General features: G+C 38.8%; 1 protein-coding gene across 3 annotated transcripts in view; it reads right to left on the bottom strand.

The window, feature by feature from the left end:
• Positions 1 to 19,785, bottom strand: part of Fz2 (frizzled 2) — a 97,797-nt gene that overhangs the window by 61,562 nt on the left and 16,450 nt on the right. Inside the window, exon 1 of one of the 3 annotated variants that reach the window (XM_083048822.1) lies at positions 9,329 to 9,677. The exons of the other annotated variants lie outside the window; for them this stretch is intronic. The gene's annotated coding sequence lies outside the window, so the exon portion shown is untranslated. Of the gene's footprint in view, positions 1 to 9,328; positions 9,678 to 19,785 lie in introns of those variants that run through there. 3 annotated transcript variants of the gene reach the window in all.

The raw sequence follows: 19,785 nt of genomic DNA, 5'->3' as shown, positions 1-19,785 counted from the left end.
CACAATGTTGTCTTATTTTTTTTTGCCGAAGCAACAGATAACCCTATGCTCTTATTATAAGTGGATTAAAACACGATCTTAAATCCGTTTCACTATGCCATCACGTCTCCGACCCTCTACTCTTTGTTCGATGATTATAGTAAAGTAACATTCACAAGCGAGCGAAGCGATCAGGCTGTCGTAAACGGCTTTACCTCCTGGCGAACTGAAAAGCGATGTAACCGCGATCGATTCGTTACAGCGAGCGGCCGCGCCACGCCGCTATGAATTCCGACGAAGTTTCCAGGGTCCGACCCTAGACCCTATGTCGCATTAATGCATCGAAACGTAGTTACAGTTTCGTAACTCTATTTTGAGGGACGCGCACGAGTAACGCGCACCCCCGATTTTCGTAATATTCCGTGGCGCGCAGATAACTGCGAGAGCCGTCTGGCTAACACGGTGATGATGATGACGATGATGATGGGGAGCGTCGTTCATGTCGGCGTCGACGCGGAATTGAATGTGAAGTACGTCTGGTCGCTTCGCATTCACGGGAAAATCACGATTCGCATTTCGTTTTTCACTCTTTAACGGGTTATCTCTCGCTCGATTATGTCTATCGCGAATTGGTGGCAATTACTTTTAATACCGATGAGCTATGACGCGACGTGAAGATACTTTAGCGCGAGAAACTCGCCAAGTGTTATAGAATTAATTTGAACGTACAGATGTATGTATTCTTTCTTCACATGTGCGTGGCATATCTCATTCGCGAAAAAGAAAAATGAATCGTGATAAGTTAATAGCTAGAGTTAAAAGACAATGTGATCTTTCATCGATCTCATTAGTGGAAAATTAAAGTGTCACGAGATAATAGAGAAGCATGTCAGCCATCCATAGTACGTCTGGCGTATTAACGCAATGCAATCGGAAGAACCTGTTATGATTTATTAATGGACAGAGTACTTCGCTTAGACATTATGTGTTGTGAGGAGAGGAGGGAGAGAGGGGAGGAAGAAGAGAAACGATACGATTACGACCGGCTGTTACATTCCCATCAAATCGCTTCATTGTTCGTTCGCGCACGCCCAGCACGTATTTTTTCCTCTTGATTAATTTCCACTAGAAAATTAATCACTTGGAGGGAGGGTTTGCTGTCCGTTCGTCGTTCGTACGTCGGCGGCGGTCGCACATGCGGTCCTGCAAATTTCGCCTAGCCGGTCGACGCGTATACATATGAGAGAGATGACATAGACGAGAATATGCACGAGGGGGGGACGCGCGGATAAGAGAGGCTGAGCAGAAGGTTGGCGCGAGGGGGACGCGCGTACGAACCCCACGAAATATTGATTGACATCCGGGTGACAGATTTCACTGGCCACACACCCCTTCAGTCTTCAACCGGCAGCGCGTATACCGAGCCGAACTCGCTCGAGCACCACCACTACCTCCTCCTTCCCGTACTCTTTGTCATGCTGATTTGTTGCCAACCACGCAGGGGTGCTCAATCGTGCGTTTGCCTCGCCCAAGATCGATCCCGTTTGATAACGCATCGAGTTCGCACGATTGACAACACACTTTGGTTCACCCAGATTGACGCAATCTCACCATCCGTCTCCTATTGCGTCCTTCTCGTCCGGTGTTTTGCTGCATTTGCAAACGAGCTTACGGGGAATCGCGAGAGATTACTGCGGATTTCTAGTGTCGGATTGTGGCCGCTCTTTCCAACGATCGGCGTCTGATGAGACGAGAACACCGGATATACTATGTACGGATCTCGACACCGCGCGCAGTTGTATGTCAGGCACTTGGCGAACGTCTAATAATGTACGGTTAGCGCGTCGGGTATAATTACGATTAATGTCCGCTGGAAATTATCATTTCCGACTAAACGCTTTGATAAACAAATTCCGAGGAGAGCCGCATATACCAAACCGAACCGAACACCAGCGAATCTCGCGTTCCTCGCCGTTCGTCATCGTCGCTCGTTATCGCGTAGGATTTCTATTTACCCTCGAGTTAGACAGGTGTAACGCCGACGTACGTGCATAATAACGTACATTACGGACGGGTCGTATACCGTTATCGATATCCGGAACGTGCCACCTGCGACCAATATGATTGACATATCGATGGAAAATCTACGCCGTACGATTAACCTTTCAGCTGCCACCATCTCCCTTGTACGATATTTCCTCGTTCGTGTGCATTACTACCGATACCAACTGACATTAAAGAAGATGTCAATAGCACGCCTGTTCTTTGAAAGTCATGACTGAATTTATAATGATGATATATTAATTTCTTCCTATATAATATCTCTACCGATAAATCGATTTCGCTGACTTTCTAAGAAAGTCGAGAAAGTATTATATATTTATTTTTACAATTATCAAATATTAAACACAATTTTCACATGGAAAAAAAATAAAACTGTAAAATTCTCGCCTGAATATTCTGCGTTCTATAAACGCTATTATATATATAATCAAGAAAATCTAGATCAAATATATATATTAAACAAATGTGTCGCGAATGGAATTGTTCCAATACATCGCGGAAAAAAAGAGGGCTGCGATTGTCGCACAAACTTCGAAGTGGCAAACAAGGAGCAATGAGACAAGCGATAGTGGACAAAGATGACGAAGGCGATGCGATTCTTGTTGGTCGCGGGACGCTGATTGTTCGAACGGAGGAGCCAATTGAAGATGTGACAACGACTCGACGCTTCTGAATCATGTTACATGTCAAATGAGTGACTCGGAAACTGTCAACCGGCTCAATTACGTCTTCATATGAATAGCCGACCCACCGAAACACCATCCCACGCGCAACGATGCTCAATAAAGTCGACAGATTCGGCATAACCGGCGAAAATGGCCCGCTGTATAAGTGTCGCACAAACATGCATCTTCACACGTTTATTCTTTCCGACACATCCTAATCCTACGTTGTATGAGTGCTATTATAAAGAGATCAATCTTGTTTCATTTCATATTTAATTCAAGTTTCAAATCAGAAAGAAAAATTATTGGACATTTGATTGTTATTCAACTATTTCTTCTTTTAATTAAAATAACTTTGCATGCATAGAATTTTGCGGAGAAGCATTTTTCTAATTTTCATAAAATCATTAAAGATCTAAAATCTATATCCTAACATTTTAACATTCTAATTAGTAGTTTTTAAACAGAATAGATTTGTGTGTGATATTAATTATTATGGCAAAAAGTATTATAGTTTTACGTAATAATACATATAATTTTTTATCTTTTATATATTAACAACGCAGTGTTGATATAAATCGGTTATTATTTCACCTCCCTATGGAAAAGTCTTGCTCGTAATTATTTCATTAAATTTCAGCGATGGTTACGCAGCAAAGGTTGCGAGTGAGTGTAAGCCGCGGTAACCCCTAGCGTGCATATTGCAAATATTGGTCCATTATGAGATCACAATGCTCTCTCACCTCGTACGTACTGTGCATAGCGTTAACCTCAAAAGAGCTCCTCATAGGGCGATTGAAACAAGTCACCTTGCACGCATCGATGCGATATTAAGGAGAACGGATGAACTGATGTGTGTGAAACTGATCAAATTAAAGCGAAATACAAGACCGATGATGTCAACAAAATTGGAAAAGCACGAGCTGGAAGATGCACTCTTTTTCGAAAGCGTTGCATCATTTGCTTTATCAAAGTAATCGTAACTAATGAAAAATTACTTCCGCGAGACTCGAACTGCAGCGTGTTATGTGAGCTTTAATTATTGATGCAATTCGCAAAATTTTAAAGAATTTTTGCGAATAATAAATATTATTATATATATAAAAAATGGAAAATGTATATTATATATATTTATTTTTATCTATTTATTTATTTTTATACACAACAGTGCAGTCCATATCAATATAGGAAACATCAAAATAGAACGCGAAAAATTAAATTGTCTTCCGTTTACTGGGTGTATAAAATAAATTGAAAATAAATATCCATAAATGTAAGACGCAGTTATTCGATGTTATCAATAATACGACAAACGATGAAATAATTAATGAAAATTTGTTCATTTCTTTTTTAATTAATGTATTATGGAATTTATATATTGAAGCTCTTCTTACTTTCTCGATTGAATCTGCGAATGATGACGAGAGGTTGTGGAATGTATCGCGCAGACCGTTTGTATATCTCCACTAGCGTGTAAAATATTTTATTTCGGCAACGAATTATCAATAACAAAGCATTCGGCCTTGGTGTCATCTAGCGCGTTATTGTTGACATGCGGCTGTGTATTATTCGCGCGCCGAATAGAAAAATAATGAAGCGAAACGCTCCGCCAACTTTTCGATGATCGATATATGTATATTATATATAATTCGAATCTAGAACGCGCAATAAAACAATCGAATCGCGAGATCGAATAAATAAAGGAAAAGATAAATTCCGTAATACATAAATTTTCTAATAAGTAATTAATCTTTATACTTCAAAAATATATTTGTATATAATTTAATATTCCTCGTCACATATGTATTTAACGTTGTATTCACAATGTACGGACAGATGAGATTCACATTAAACGTCGCGACCATCACGTAGGTGGGTCTACTATATCCTACACGAGCAGTTCCTAAATTCATTATTAGAGAGCGAATGGAGCATAATTGAGACGTATGTAAAACGCACATGTGCGTCCTCCGCCTACGTGATAAACGCCCTCGTGTCTCCTGCTGTCAACTAAAACTGCAACTCCTCCTCGTTTTTTATGCAGTCCTACATCGAGGATATAATTAATGGCGCACTGTCGACGCAAAATAATCGGTTAAATAATCGTTTCCATTGTTGAAGGCTACTATCGATTGTTGTATAACATGCGCTATCAGAATCTTTATAAAATTAGAATTTCAAATATCCTTCTTCAATTATGAAGAATTAATATTTATCGCGACTTACAATTACAATACGATATTCTCAATATTTTATTCAGATCGTAAATAAAGATTTTTAGCAGGCATTTATTAATATATTTGATGTATGTAGGTAGTTATAAAGTAATAGTCTCCCCCCCTGAGAAAGATTCTAAATTCAGGGGAATTTATTCCCAACATCCGTGCGATATTCTTGATATCCTGTACAGCATTTCAATTACGGCACTAACCACACGCGCGAAATCATCGGTGTTCGCGAACAGTAGGCGGCAACGTGGAGGCAGAGCGCGTGATATCGCCCCCGGGCGGAGTACGCGCAGCGCAAATATTGCCTCAAGATTACAGAAGCGCAGGGTCTGCACATATCTAATACCCGCGGCCCTTTTCTGAAGTCTCAGCCACGGAAAACTGAAGCGCGAACGGTCATTGTCCTTGTAACAATTTGGAGAACACGTTTTCTACCATTGTAGTTCATAAAGAATGAGACAAACTCAAGTTTTGGAGTATTTTGGAGAAAAACATGAAAGAGGCACTCCGGATCACTCGGTAGTTTTTGATTTAAAATAGATAATCGAGTATATCTATAAATTAAAACCGATTTCGAATAACGAGGAAATATTAATGTCGGAAATTTTCTGGTCAGAAAGAAATGCTTGGCTCGTAATAGGAACTTTGCCTAATATTATTGATTTCCGCTCTTTGTGTCGCGTGATCGAGAAAATTGCAGCAGCGCAGGGCAAGGAGACGCAGGGCCCGAGGGGTCGGGAATCGGTGATGCGATTACCCGTCGCTGAGTAATGCACCGCGAGCCCGATGTGATACAGTAATGTTATTATCGTTCTTCCGCGGGATCGCTGCGCGGTAGGAAGCCGACTGAATATTCATCGCTCATCGTGGGACAAGTGGTATACGTAATCCACGGCGTAACCGTTTGTAGTCGCGCTTCGATTCCTTTTGCATTTGCATCTTTTTAAAAAACCCGTCGCGTTGCCTGCGGTGATTGCCAAGCGCCGCGGATACATGCGGGACGATAACGCAAAGAGCGGTTTAAAAACGTCCTTAAGGCAAAATACGTTATGCGGAATTTATCATAAAATTTATTTGACGTGCAGATAGCGATAGCTGGCAACATCAAAATTAGTTATTAATCCACCATAGTATTGGAACGTGCAAAATATACTACTCGCTGCAGCAAGTTGTTAATGATTCGGTAATGTATGTAAATGAGCGTGTAGAGAAGCGTCCGTAATGTAAGCGGTAAACGGCGATAGAGGAGAGCGCTGATACCAGCATTTAACAAAACTACCCGTTCAGTACGTCGTAATAGCTCGCGAAAACGTTGGGTTAAATACCGCGAGATGAGGCACGAGAATGCGAGAGTACGGCGATTAAGGTAAAGCAGTTCGTTGCAGAAGAGTCGAACACAAGCGAGTAGCGGTAGGTGTAGCATTGAGAGAAGGAACACCCGGTATCTCGCCAGACGAGAGAGAGATTGAGAGAAAGAGAAAGAAAGAGAGAGAAGGAACGAAGAGAGGCACGCGTTGTCCCGTGGGATCAGCTTGAGCATTGTCGAGAGGGTTTGCTTGCTTGCTTCGTCGCCCGTTGCTGGAGGCCGCCACCATTTGCCATCATCCTCCCTCGCCGCCTCGGTTACATTCACCCTTCTTGCACCCTTCGCCGCGCCGCCTCGTCCCTCTCGTAGAAGGAGAAGCAAAGCCGAGGGGACGAGGGGACGAAGGGGATTGCGGGATAGGGTAGGTAGGTAGGTAGGTAGCTCGGGACTGTCACTCGGTGATGGATGATTCTACCCCAACGCGATCAATTCGCCTGCCCTACGCGCACATGCTTCGAGGGTGAAGCTTACCCTTGTGCCTTGTCCGCTCGCTGCTTGTTGAGGAATCGCGACGCTTCCTCTCGATCTAGCGAGAAGATGCATTCCTCTCTTACGAGAGCCCGAATTGGCAGGAAGAGATCATGCGTTCCTCATGAAATCGATGGAAGTTACGAATCGTCGGGACAATATGAAAGAAATGTTCCTACATTCCTTGGTTTTCAGATAGAAATCAAATTGAAAAGCCAACCAAAGCACGAAGAAAGAAAGAAACGCATTTGTTTCCAAAGATAAAATTTAATCATTATTACTGCATTAATAGAAATTAAAGTATTTTTCTCATAATAATCATTATTTTGTTTTTAGTTGTAGAATTAATATGTATATTTTAAACACAACGAAATTCTAAATCATCAACTCTATGCAAATTACAAAAAAATCTATAACTTAACATACAATTAAAACATAAATTCTAGCATTATAAATTATGAATAAAAAAGGCATTGACAAATTTTGCTTTAAATTAATATTTAAAATTTGCAAGAATATCAATGAATATCAATAAAGAAATATTTCCAACAATGCATTTAATAAAATAGCTTTGTATTTATTAATACATCTATTAGTAATTAAAAATGTATTATGGAGACAATTATAACGTACATGCAGTAATAATGAAGAAATATTTATATAATCAAATTACACCGGCACGGTACGCTGAAGATTAAGATCACTTTTTATCTGTGCCGCAGCGCCGTTTAAGAACAAGCCGCTTATCGTACGGACGGCGACAAAATTTGTAGACAAGCTACTAAAAACGTTAACGACCGCGCCGCGCCGCCGAGCTTCTCTGCGCTTCTCCGAGCGAGAGAGAGTTTCGTTACTTCTTCTCTCTCTGCATTTTAGCTCTCGCACACGCCCTATCTCCCGGTTTCATCTAATTTGCATAGTAATTTTAATCAACGTTACCGCAAACTACAATATATGCGTGGCTACGCGGGCACACGTGCGCCACGTACGCTCCACGCATAGATTACGCACACAGGTGGACAGGTTGGTACATATCGTACAATATCCTGGCGGTGAAGTCCGCCGCTCTCTCGCGCAGAGTTCGCCACCCTGTAATTACTTTCCTCTAACGGCACGGCACGTCAATTCAAATTGCTCTCAAATTATCTAGCACCGAAGAGAACGTGCGAATGTGTACGAAAGACCGAGGTGCTAAAAGAATGGATAAATGAGCGATGATGCAGTCTCTCTTGGCTGCTGCGATCGGTCGGGAAGAGAGGCAATGACTGGAGAGAATAAAAAGAGCGAGTAACAAGTTTGTGGATTACTCGCTATGCGTTTTCTCGAATGCATCATCTGTTCATTGATAACGCGCGCCCGCAGTCTCCCTGAAGGGCTGAAACGATCCTTTAGATTATCCATGCGGTGAAAGATAACGGCGCTTATCGCGGATGGAAGGAGGGAAAAGTGTCGTTAAAAAAAAACCCATATTGTCGGCCAACATCGCTCACGGCTGCGCTTACAGCCTCACGTATTTGTAACGGTATTCGTCGAGAAAAATTGTCGCGTGCCATTGTACAGCGGTTGAATACGAGAACTTTGTTATTAACGATGCCGTTATAAATCGCATCGGTTAAAAGGACAGTTAAAATGTAAATGTAATTCTATACACGGTAGAGCAGCTTGTAAAAAAGTCTCGTTTGTGAGAGAAAAGATTTGTAAAAAGTCTCGATGAATAACAGTTAATAAATAAATATGTCAAACTTAGTTTAAAATATATACTTAAAAAATGTCAAGAAGTGATATTTACGTATTTTTCTCATTTTTATCATTATTACAAAAATATCATAAATTTATCATGAATTTATTTTTAACTTTCAGATTTACGGATATACTTTTACGGATATATTTTTATACTTCAGATAACGGATATACTTTTTGAACAAAAATATTTTTATATGTATGCTGAAAACGAGATTATAATACGAGCGAAACATGATAGATTTGATTATATTTAATATATTATTCATTAATATTAGATTAATTTAATGTTATGTATGAAATTCATATTGCTATACATGAATATTTCAGCGATACGAGACAACGCTATATGCATTTTACCTGGGCTATGATGAAAAACTTTCAAGATTGAAGAAACAAGTTTGTACTAATAATCAAATCGAAATTTCTCAACCGTTAAGAGACACAACATATAATCCATTAAATACATTCAAATTCCAAGAACTTATATTTATGTATTGCCGACCTTTCTGTATTGTGAAAAGGAATTCTACCGCTAACTGACGCTAATACATGACAACTAAAAAATATGTTGTCAAACAGTTGTGTAATACAAACGTCATACGAACATTACAGAAGTCTACTACGAGATTTGACTTTTCCAACAGATAGTCGTTAATTTTATATTTTTCGACGATCAAAGATACGGAAAATGCAGCTTAATTATCAAGAAAAAATTATTACCCTCTTTCTACCCTCAAAAATCTGAATTTATTGGAATTATCAGTGTTCAATTGTGATTTCTTCTCGCAGATTTTTTTCGAAACATATCTACTCACCGGAAAGTGAAAGTACGTGTTACGATCCTGTTCGGGGTACACGCTGGTTCTCGGTCTCGACGGCGGAGATATTCTTCTCGAACGTGTTGCCTTCGTGATTCCGGTGCTCTTTCGAAAAACTATCTCGGGTCACTCGCACAATCGCGGCGCACAATCGGAGCAAAACCGGACGAGTCGCGCGAAGATCACCTCGACGGTTCTACTCGAGCAAACGACCGACGTTCGTTTGACACGTAGATGGCGAGCGAGGGTTAACGGGTTAACCTTGAAAAGGAAACCTGGTGACGACCGTATACGCGAGGCTGTTTTGGGTGGCGCGTTTAGTGCCGGCGGGAGAAACGCGGACGCGACACACCGGAGACTCCCCGTGAGTACCGCGTGAAACAGAGAAATCGATAGAATGGTTCTGGCACATGCGTGCATCACAGTTTCTCTCCCCTTTCTTCCCGCCCACCCTCTCTTTCTCTCTCTCAATCGTTCCCCTGCTATAGGGGAGAAACCTACGACGACGAGGCGAAGGAGGCGAAGGCGACCGGGGGGATTGCGAGCAGGAAGCGGAAGAAGAGGAAGACGCGGACGGTAGGGTTGTAGACGTCGCCGGCGCCAAAGTAATGGGAATTTCTTTCTCGCGCGTTTGCCATTCTGTGTGTATCTCTTCTTCCTCTTTCTTTTCCTCTGTTCGTCGGCGAGCTTTTTTCCGGAACGAGAGGGCTTCGTCCTCTCTCGTGCCTCCGTTCGACTCTTTACCATGATCGCGGAGCGTGCATCCCTCGAAGGTGTATTACAATCGTTCGCGCAAAGAGCGCATCATGTTAGAGATATTTCTTTTTAGAGAACCTTGCGAAAGAAGAAACCCTACTCCCGAGAGTCATTCGCGTATATATTCTAAAATATCATAGTTAGAGATACCTGTCATACTAAATAATGTTGCAATGTACTTACTGTGAAGTATGCAAAGTTTTCCCTGTACTAAAAAGAGAACCTCCTCTTAAACTGTTCTCTTATACTTATTAAATACTCAAAGAATTAATTATACATATTACGATTTTATTTTATATTTTTATCAATATGATATACATATGTATATATTAATTATCAGCTCTTTGTAAAATTTATGTATAAAAATCGAAAGACCAACTTTTTATAAAAGTCTTTCCAGGTCTTTTGTAAATTAGCTGGATTTATAAAGTCTTCGAGACATATACACATTTAAAGTTTCGATATTATTTAAACTTATACAAATCCCGATTATGAATTTAAATTTAAATCTTTTATATTTATGTTTCATTTTCTATTTCTTTTCTATCCAATTTTCTTATATTTTTAACATTCTTTGTTCTTAATTTAATGTGTATATCTCGTGACATAAACTTTTACGAGTCACAGAAATTATGATTTACGGGGGTGTGTTAATAAACTATGAATTCACTTAAGCAAAAATAAAAGGAGAATGATTTCTTCTCTCCTTTCAGGCTTTACGCTAGATCGCACCAGAGAGGTGCGATCCAGCTTGAGATGAAATTTGTTTCAGCTTGTTCCACTTCGCTCGAGGGTTAGTGCGACGAAATATTGCGTCGTCGGTAACGCACGACGTAGGAGAAACGGTAAGGAATCAACGAAGCGGCGAAAGAGCAAACTAAAGTAGAACAAACTATGCGTAAGACAATCACGGATAAACGTGGCTGGATAAAGTCCAAGGAATTTATCGTTCGGAAAGGATAGCCGGCGGGCCACGCTTTCCAGTAAATTTCTGCAGTCGTAAATTTCAGCGCGTACATCGGCAAATTTTCATAGAAAAGAAAAATCCAGAGATTCATTTCGCGGCGTTCCTTACAAGTATGAGTGTTCTTGCGGAGGGAAGATAAATTTCTCGCGTCCAGACGCAAAATAGTTCGCGGTTTTAAACTTGACCGCTGGAATAGGCTCGAGATTTATTTGCGCGGTTGCAGTAAAATGCGACAACGCGGTCTCAAATATGATAAAATATTAAAACTTGTGTGAACGTTTATTATCTTTTAAATAACTGCAAACTTTTGCGAATAGAAATAGAAAGAAATTTAAAAGCATGTGTCACACCCACTTATATTAAAATTGCATTTTAATGACAGTATATCAGTTAACATGTTAAGGCTTAATAAAAATTTTAACTAAATTTCTTTTTTAATGCAACTAAGCGTTACAGTGAAATTTCTTTCATCAACAGAAATTATTTGCAAACTTGGCATATCGTGTAAAAGACATTGATTGTATCAGCTTAAAAATATATTTAAAAACGTTGCTGTTAACTCCTTCCCTCCCCGATAACCGCCTGTACGAACTCAAAAGATTCTATCGATCCGGTTACGCTGCGATAAAAATAAGATTGATATCGATGAATAACGACAGACGAAGCATAAATAATGGATAAAGTTCCAACTGGCGATCAAATACAGATCCAGACTGTTTCGGAAGCAATTGTAAAATGTACTGAGCTGCGGACGTCAGAATTGAAACGTTGGAAAACGGAAAGGAGAAACGCATCGTTCTACAATAAAAGTCGAGAGATAGAGGAGAGAACTGGAGAAATAAACTGGAACGCAGCCAGGTTGCATTTTCAAATGGGCATCGATACTCCCTACCGCAGGGCTCGTGCCAGAAAGAATTAAGCAGCATCCTTTAAACTGCGAAATGATGATCGCGCATCGTGGTAAGTTTCGTCTAATGAAATGGCTCGTTCGGCGAGCAAGCAAATACGGCGATTGTAAAGCTGCATTGTACTTTTGAGAATAATTCACGTGTTGTAAGCATTTTTATAACGTATCCCGCTCAAGATATATGGATTCGATGAATAGATACAATTCATACACAATTCATACAATTCGACGGTTTTACCCCTCGCCGCTCATTTAGATGCCTATCAGAGAAACGCCAGTTTTTTCGGGAGAGAGAGAAACGCCGCGGGGGAAAAATGTGCTCTCCGAAGAAGAGAGATTTCGACGTGGGATGCAGGTTTCACGGTGTCATGGCAACACCCGTCGAGAACGTCTTTGGCTCCCCGTTACACTGCCAACAGGGCTGGCTAGGAAAGAAGAGGAGAGAATGCGCCGCGGCGATGAAGAAGCCGCGGTCTGCTCCTTCAAAAGGGAGAATCGGCCACTCGATCGAGTTCCCATCCGGCGTGATGCTTGCGCCTCTCGCCATTTTATCGGACGGACGGTAGCGTGTGCTGAGCATATTGGAAAAGCGATAAGAAAGACGGCCAAGAATTACGTTGCTCGAACATTCACCACCGGGTCTCGCGCGCGATATTCCGTGAAAGGGACTTACTGTAGCAGTTGTTAGCTATCTATTAATTTTTTATTGCCGAATACAAACTCGTTTAAAGATATATTTATAGTTATTGAATCGTGGGAATTTGTCTTTGCTAAGTTATTTTTGCAATGCGAATTTTCTAAAGCGAGCGATTATAAAAAGTTCAGACTTCAATAAATAATAAATGTGGTCGTTTTCTTTTTTAGCTTGGCAAACTTTTTCCCGTCATACCCTCCGGACACGCGAAGTTGAAGAACCGCGGTGTTGTTATTTAAAGAAACACCAATGCCAATCATACGTGTGAGCACAATGAAACACGTGTTTCTCTCATGTATTAGGCAAAACAGGATTACATTGTATATCGATAGAAATAATTTTATACAATAAAGATTTTAAAATTATTTAATAAGATATGCGATCATCGAAAATCTTTTTTTTTATTTTAAATTAAAATTGAAAAAAAATACATTTTCGCGAGAGAGAGAGAGAGAGAGAGAGAGCATTTCATTTCGATCATAGTAAACTAGAATAGATTAATAACAAACGTATTGTAGTCTCGTTTCCGGAAAGCGTGAGAATATCCGATGGAACAATATTGTTACAATATCCGCGCCAATGTATCGCACTTTCATCAAACCGTTCTTTTTTTTAGTTAATCCATCGATTGAAAGCCACGCGCGTATCGCCGCCGCACGCAATGTGTCATATTTCGGTCCATGCACTCGGGCGAATTTAGGATGTGTGGGCGAGGGACGAGCGTGCGATTTGAATCTGACAAATCTGAATTGTAAATCTGGATGCAATTAAAAGTGTATCACCGGCAGCGACGGCAGTCCCGTTGCGCGCGCGGATGGCTGGGATTTGAATCCGCAATTAAGGCGAAACATTATATAACGATCGCCGTAGAAGAAGGGTCGAGGGTATCGTGCGCGTATCGAGTTCTTGCTATTTTCCTTCATCGCGGAAAAATTAGCGTCCGCCCCGGAGATACAACCAATAATTATTGACGAATAACAACTGTATAAGCTCTCGCGCATTTAAATTATCAATCTCGCTCCAAATTATACGTTGCAAATTTATGCGGTCGTCAGAATTAATTATTTAGTCCTGATGAAAAAAAAATTAATTAGTTGCATTATCGTTAATTCGATTTCGCTGCGTGAAGCTGAGAAAGAAAATGCTGTTTTAATCAATAATATAAATCTTCAATAATAGGTTGTTAAAAAATTGTTTCGCAAAATATAATTTATAAAAAATATATATGCATATATCACGCGCTGATAAAGTTTCTCTTTGCGTGTTTTGATAGATCTTTATATCTTCTTCTATTTTTACATCGTATGTTAGCCTATTTTTGTATTGTCACTCGATTGCGTTTCGCAAAGTGCGTTTCTCGACGTTTTAAAACTAAAAGAGTCTCCTCAATAGGTACCTAAATTTAAGCCGGTGTAAATGTGGATCGTATGAAGTGACTTATCGAAGTGGCAAATTTCATTAAAGTGGAAAATTGCAAGTAAGCGAACGCTTCAATATAGGTCGTTCATTGTGCTAGTCACTGATAGCAAAGAATTAGAGCATGTGATAAGGTGTCCCGCATTCTAGTTTTGTTGTTACTAATATTCGTAACGAAATTAACGATAAAACTTGCACGGATAAAACTTAACGAGGTGTGCACTTATATTTAATTTTTTCGTTGACTCAGTGTTATTTCTCTTACCAAGCGAGAAGTTAATGTATTGATTGCACAGGTAACAAAGGTTTAATCAAACTTCTCGTTTACCTTCAACATATGCCCGAAGCGTGTAAACATTTTATCACTTCGCAAGTCATAATATACTGTTGCGTATGGAACGCTATCATAAAACATGATAATAAAGCACAACGACAAATCACTTTATTGACTCCCGCCATAAAAGTTTCGCAAATAATTATTGTGATTTGATTTTATTAGCAATTAGATCGAAATATTGCAGAATTAATGGTACGTGCGTTTATAAAATTTTTATGAGCTCTAAATGATATAATTATTTGTTTCGCGCAAACTTTATTAATTTATTTATAATACTTTTCTCAATTGGTTTTTTTATATAATTAAATTATTTTGTCATTCGTGAAGAAAAAAAACCTTTATCGTATAAATGTTGATAGGACATGTTGACAAGAAATCACATATGCAAAATTTGTTGTTCTTTCTTGTAAGCATTATATAGCAAGCGACAGAGTACCGAGTATTATGTATCGAGCAGCGTGTGTCTGAAAGTGATGATTGCTAGACGATGTTCCAGACAGTTTTATGGCGATGCCGAAAAATAATCCACGTTCCGTCTTCTCTTGTTTGTTATTCCAGCCCTATCGCAATAACAAAGCTAGAGAAGAAAGAAACACGCGAGATCGGCCCTTGTAACATGATTTTAGATCGTAGAAATGGCTCGTTAAATCATCAACATTCGGATATTTTTTTACAGCTTTTCTTGAATTTTTAAAAAGTCTTTAACCAATGTTAAAATAATTTTGGATAGAATTAAAAAATAATCAGTTTTTCTTATTATACGAATATATAACACAAATACGAATATGTATACAAAATGTGTTTTGATATAACTACTAAAACTGTACTGGAACGATTAATGAAAGAAGTGACAAACTAAGGCACAAATATAGGTATAATATTTTTGTCGCAACTTGTTTTTATATTACTAAAAAAGAAAATATCGCTTGTTATAACATGCTTTTGCGAATCACTATTTTGTATTTAAAAAACTTCGAATGACATTAAAATAGAAACTTTGAAAGAATCTATTTAAGAAATATTACGCGTAAAACGATTTCATGAAAGCAGTTGTTTCCCTAACGAGAATGGAATCTAAAAGGATTTTGCGCGATGAGAAAACGAAGCTTCAGACATAAATGAAAAAGATGATGCAAAGAAAGAGAAGAAAAAGAAAAATAAATAGAAATCAGCATTGACTTTGTCACACCTCACAAGACCGGAGTCACAGCTGAATGTATTAACGAAGTCGCGCGCTTTAACACATAGGGGCGACAACTGTGTAATTTTTAATTACTGGAAAGAACTGCGGCTTTACTTATCTCGGTCTTTTTTCTCAGTCTCGTATTCATGGATACCGAATGCTTGTATTGTACGTATGTAAATACTTTGCGTATGTGCAATCTCGGGTATACATGCGTATTTTGTGCAATTTCTTGCTGAGGGAATGCGCGTTTCTATATCCTATCATTTGTGTGTGTGTGTGTGTGTGTGTGTGTATCGCGTGATAATAAAGCACGTATTTAGGAATAAAATGCACTTTTCGTAAATTAACTGTTTTGGATTTAATTTAATTCTATTAATATATTAAATATTATTTATATTAATTATTATTTGTGTAAAACTATATCTTATATCTCATTTAAAGATTAATGCTAGCATATTATTTACCAAAAGATATTGAATTAATATTAAAATATTAAAATTGAATTAATATTAAAATCATTTTGTGAACACACATTCATTCAAAATTGATATTCATTTTATATTGAGAAAACTCACTACACGAAAAGATATTATTTTAAGAAAATATAATATTACAGCTACATTTATCACAAATAATATAATATTACGTAAATTTTAAAACTGCTAAAAATATTTACGTTCTATGTATTCAAAAATTTTGAAAAGAAAATTTGGAAAGACTAACAATCATAAAAAAGTAACATAATATTTTTTTAAAGATATTGTGTTGAAATGTTTTGTTCTGCGCTACGACTCCGATCAATGATGGCACATGGACTTTTGCCATGTTTTCTTCTTACTGCCATATTCTTCGCTTTCCAAATGTTCTTTCTTTCTTTCTTACTCGTTGCGCATGATCGTGACGCGAAATCCATCACAAAAATGCAACCGCGTCCCATCGTCAAGAAATAGTATTGCTGTTTCTGATATATATCCATTATACTGAACCACGCGCAGATGAAATCTCTCTCGTTTTCATGTTGATTTTATTTTTTCGTTTTAAATACATATGTGTCTTCGGAGAAATGTGATGCGGGATTATTTTTAAATAATTATTAAATCGACTTAATATGTTGACATTTAAAATTAAGAATTGAAAAATATATATTTTTCTATATCATTAAGAACTGCAATAAAATCATAGATTTGGCGAATTGTCTTTGTAAATAAAACGCATAACGCGATGTTCGTTTAAATTTCAAATTTTATATCGATAATTTTCTGGCATAAATCTCTATGAGAACGAAAGATTTCATTCATTCTGTAACTTGTACTTTTTATTGTCGGCATATTGCCATCTTGAAAGTTCACAACTGCAATAGTTAAGAAGGGGGAGGGTCTTCGCAAGGCAATGTCAATTAAAGGATTAAAGGATATGCGCTTTGACGTTCTCGTATCGCGTTACTCTCTCTCTCTCTGAGCATTTTATGATAGGAGATGCAATGCTTTACAAATAGGTATTTCTTTTCTACCATGCGATCGTTCCCTCGTCATCCCGTTTTTCCTTACATTTCTCATTCACACCCTCGTCTTTACCATTGCATTTTCTTCCTCTTTCTCGCACTTTCTTTTTGCCACATTTTTTGTTCCCTTCATACGTAATCCACCGAACTTCATTTATTTTCCTTTGAGGTTGTTTTCCTCGAATCGCTCTTGCGCAGTTCGCATGAGCGTTAAATATCATCCGTGTGAAATGGGATGCGCCGCAGCATCCTTTTCGAGAAACTCGCGTATATACGTTGCAATATCGCCTGACTTTGTTCCGCGTGCGCGGACCACTTGACAGACGAAAAATTGAGGATGTGAGATGAAAGGAAATCAGAGAAAGTCGAGTCGCTGGTAAAAAATTATAGCGTTTAAATCTCCCGGCTATTTATAAATTTTATAAACATTGCACGCAGCCTGGCACGAGTCGCGGTCTTGAGATATTTTCGTCAAAATTTGAAGATCAATTTTTTTATGGATATAAAATATATATTTCATACATTTAATATACATATACCCCGTTATTTATATTAATTATATTTAATTTTCTTTAATTTATTCGCATAAAATTATACTGTTATGACTTGATTACGAAACACTATTTCATATTACAAAAAGGAACTTGTCATTCGTCTAAAACTTGAAAAAATCTCCATTTGTGCTTTCATCTTTACACTGATACGTCATGGGTGGCGACGCGGGTATTTTTAATCCAATGAATGCAAATGAGAGTCGCTATTGTATATGCGTAGTCTTGGAATTACATCATGGAAATTTGAATCTCGATACATATAACAGTGTTCCCTTCCCGCCTCTCTGCGAATCTCGCACGAACCCGCCCCACGGGAGAGTGTGCTCGCCCGTTGTTCGCCAAAGCGATATGCCAAATCGAATGTGACGTTATAATGGAAGCGGCATTAGTGGTTTTACCCAAGCAGCTCCGAAACGAGAATTACGGCGAAAATGTCGCCGCCTCCTTGAAATCGCACTGAGATACCCGCCTCTCTACCTCTGCAAAAAAGACGCCGCGAGCTGAATACGCGATTGAACTATTGATCAAACGAATACCGGAGGAATAAACTTGTGGGCGTGCGATACAATAACGACGATAATAATTATGCCGGAGGGTTGACACGTAACGAACAATTATTCATGGAACGATAAGAAGCAGTTTGAGATAAGTTGAAATTATGTTTCAACTCGATCAATTATAAAAGGAAGTCAAGAATGTTTAAATTTATAATTTTTAATGAGATAAAATATAAAAAGTAAATTGCGCAAATCTGATTAAGAATTGAAATACCTCTCGATTTTTTTCTTAACTGATAGATAAAATCTAGTCTTTGAACAGATAAAACGTCGATATCAAGATTTACTTGTTCAGTGCGCAAATGTACGTAAAATGCTTCTAAATATATATATCATTTAATTTTTTGCACCTTGATAAACGAATTTGAAAGAGAAATAATTATTACATCATTAACTAACAAGTGTAACTGCTACACGGCATTGCCAAATTCTTGCGCGTACGATTACAACTAGTACGTTACACAGCAGGTGATCCTTGGCAAACCCTTGGCACGAGTACTTGGAGTAAAGGGCAAACCACGGGCTTTGCTACCACCGGCGGAGAGCGCGATTGTCCGCATATTCGACGAGAGTTATAGGAGCTACATAAAGGTCAAAACGAAGTAACGATTTTGTCGTTACAAAGCGTTGGCGAGCCCCCGACATTTCTTCGGACCCCTCGCGAGTAATTGGTCGCCACAGGGGGGCGAAAGTCGCTCTCTTCGTTATCGTCTCTTACGTTTCGGTAGTTGCATGCGTACGAACCGGAACAACCACCGGCGACCCGCAATTTCGAATTTACTTCTCGAGATTTCGGAGCAAGACCGTCCGATCCGTCGTGATGTCACGAGCAACGCGAATCGCCCTCGAACGGAACGATCGGAGGGTAATCTGGTGTGTGCGTGCCTGCGAGCAATCGCGAATCAAAGAAAGTAATCGGATTAACTCGAGGGCGGAATAGCGCAAGTGATTTAATCCACGAACTTCGGATGGAATTTGCTCTCGTCGTCCGATTGCCAGAGCAAATTCGCTTGTTTGAGAATCGACGCGTGTTCATCCAAGATATGAAATGTATTGATAACTTGAAAGAAAGCGATGTCTTTATCAAATTATTATGTTATCGTTCGAACCATTATTTTAAAATAGAAAAGGTACAAATAATTATGTTTCTTAATCGTGAATTTGGACTTATTAGAAATTTTTTTTTTAGTCGCAATATAATTTCATATATATAAGTTATAATAAATTTTTTAATAAAAACGCTCAACACTGTCTAGTGATTATGAGACACTCCTGCGTAAGAATAAAAAGTGCTTCAGGGAATTCAATAAAATGCACGCGTTCTAGTAAAAAATGCAGTTATGAAAAATCTTCATCGTGAACTTCAACATAATCCGCTTTGCGAGCTCAAAGATCTCTCTCGAAAGTCTCGTGGAAATTTTTGGTGGTCGTTCTAGTGATGAAACTAATTACGAATCCTGCGCTGACTCTGCATCGCGGTCCAGCTCACTCTTTATTTCTCTCTCTCTTTTTTCTTTCTTTCTCGCGTTATCCCGATCTCTAACTTCAGCATCGAGACCTCCTTTCGCTGGAGTACGAC

This window comes from Prenolepis imparis, unplaced genomic scaffold (assembly GCF_030444845.1).
Source record: "Prenolepis imparis isolate NDT839.2.m4 unplaced genomic scaffold, iyPreImpa1.0 SCAF_10, whole genome shotgun sequence".
In the NCBI taxonomy this organism is placed as follows: Eukaryota; Metazoa; Arthropoda; class Insecta; order Hymenoptera; family Formicidae; genus Prenolepis; species Prenolepis imparis.
Note: the sequence above shows the minus strand (reverse complement) of the source record. Positions and strands in the feature narration are given on the sequence as shown.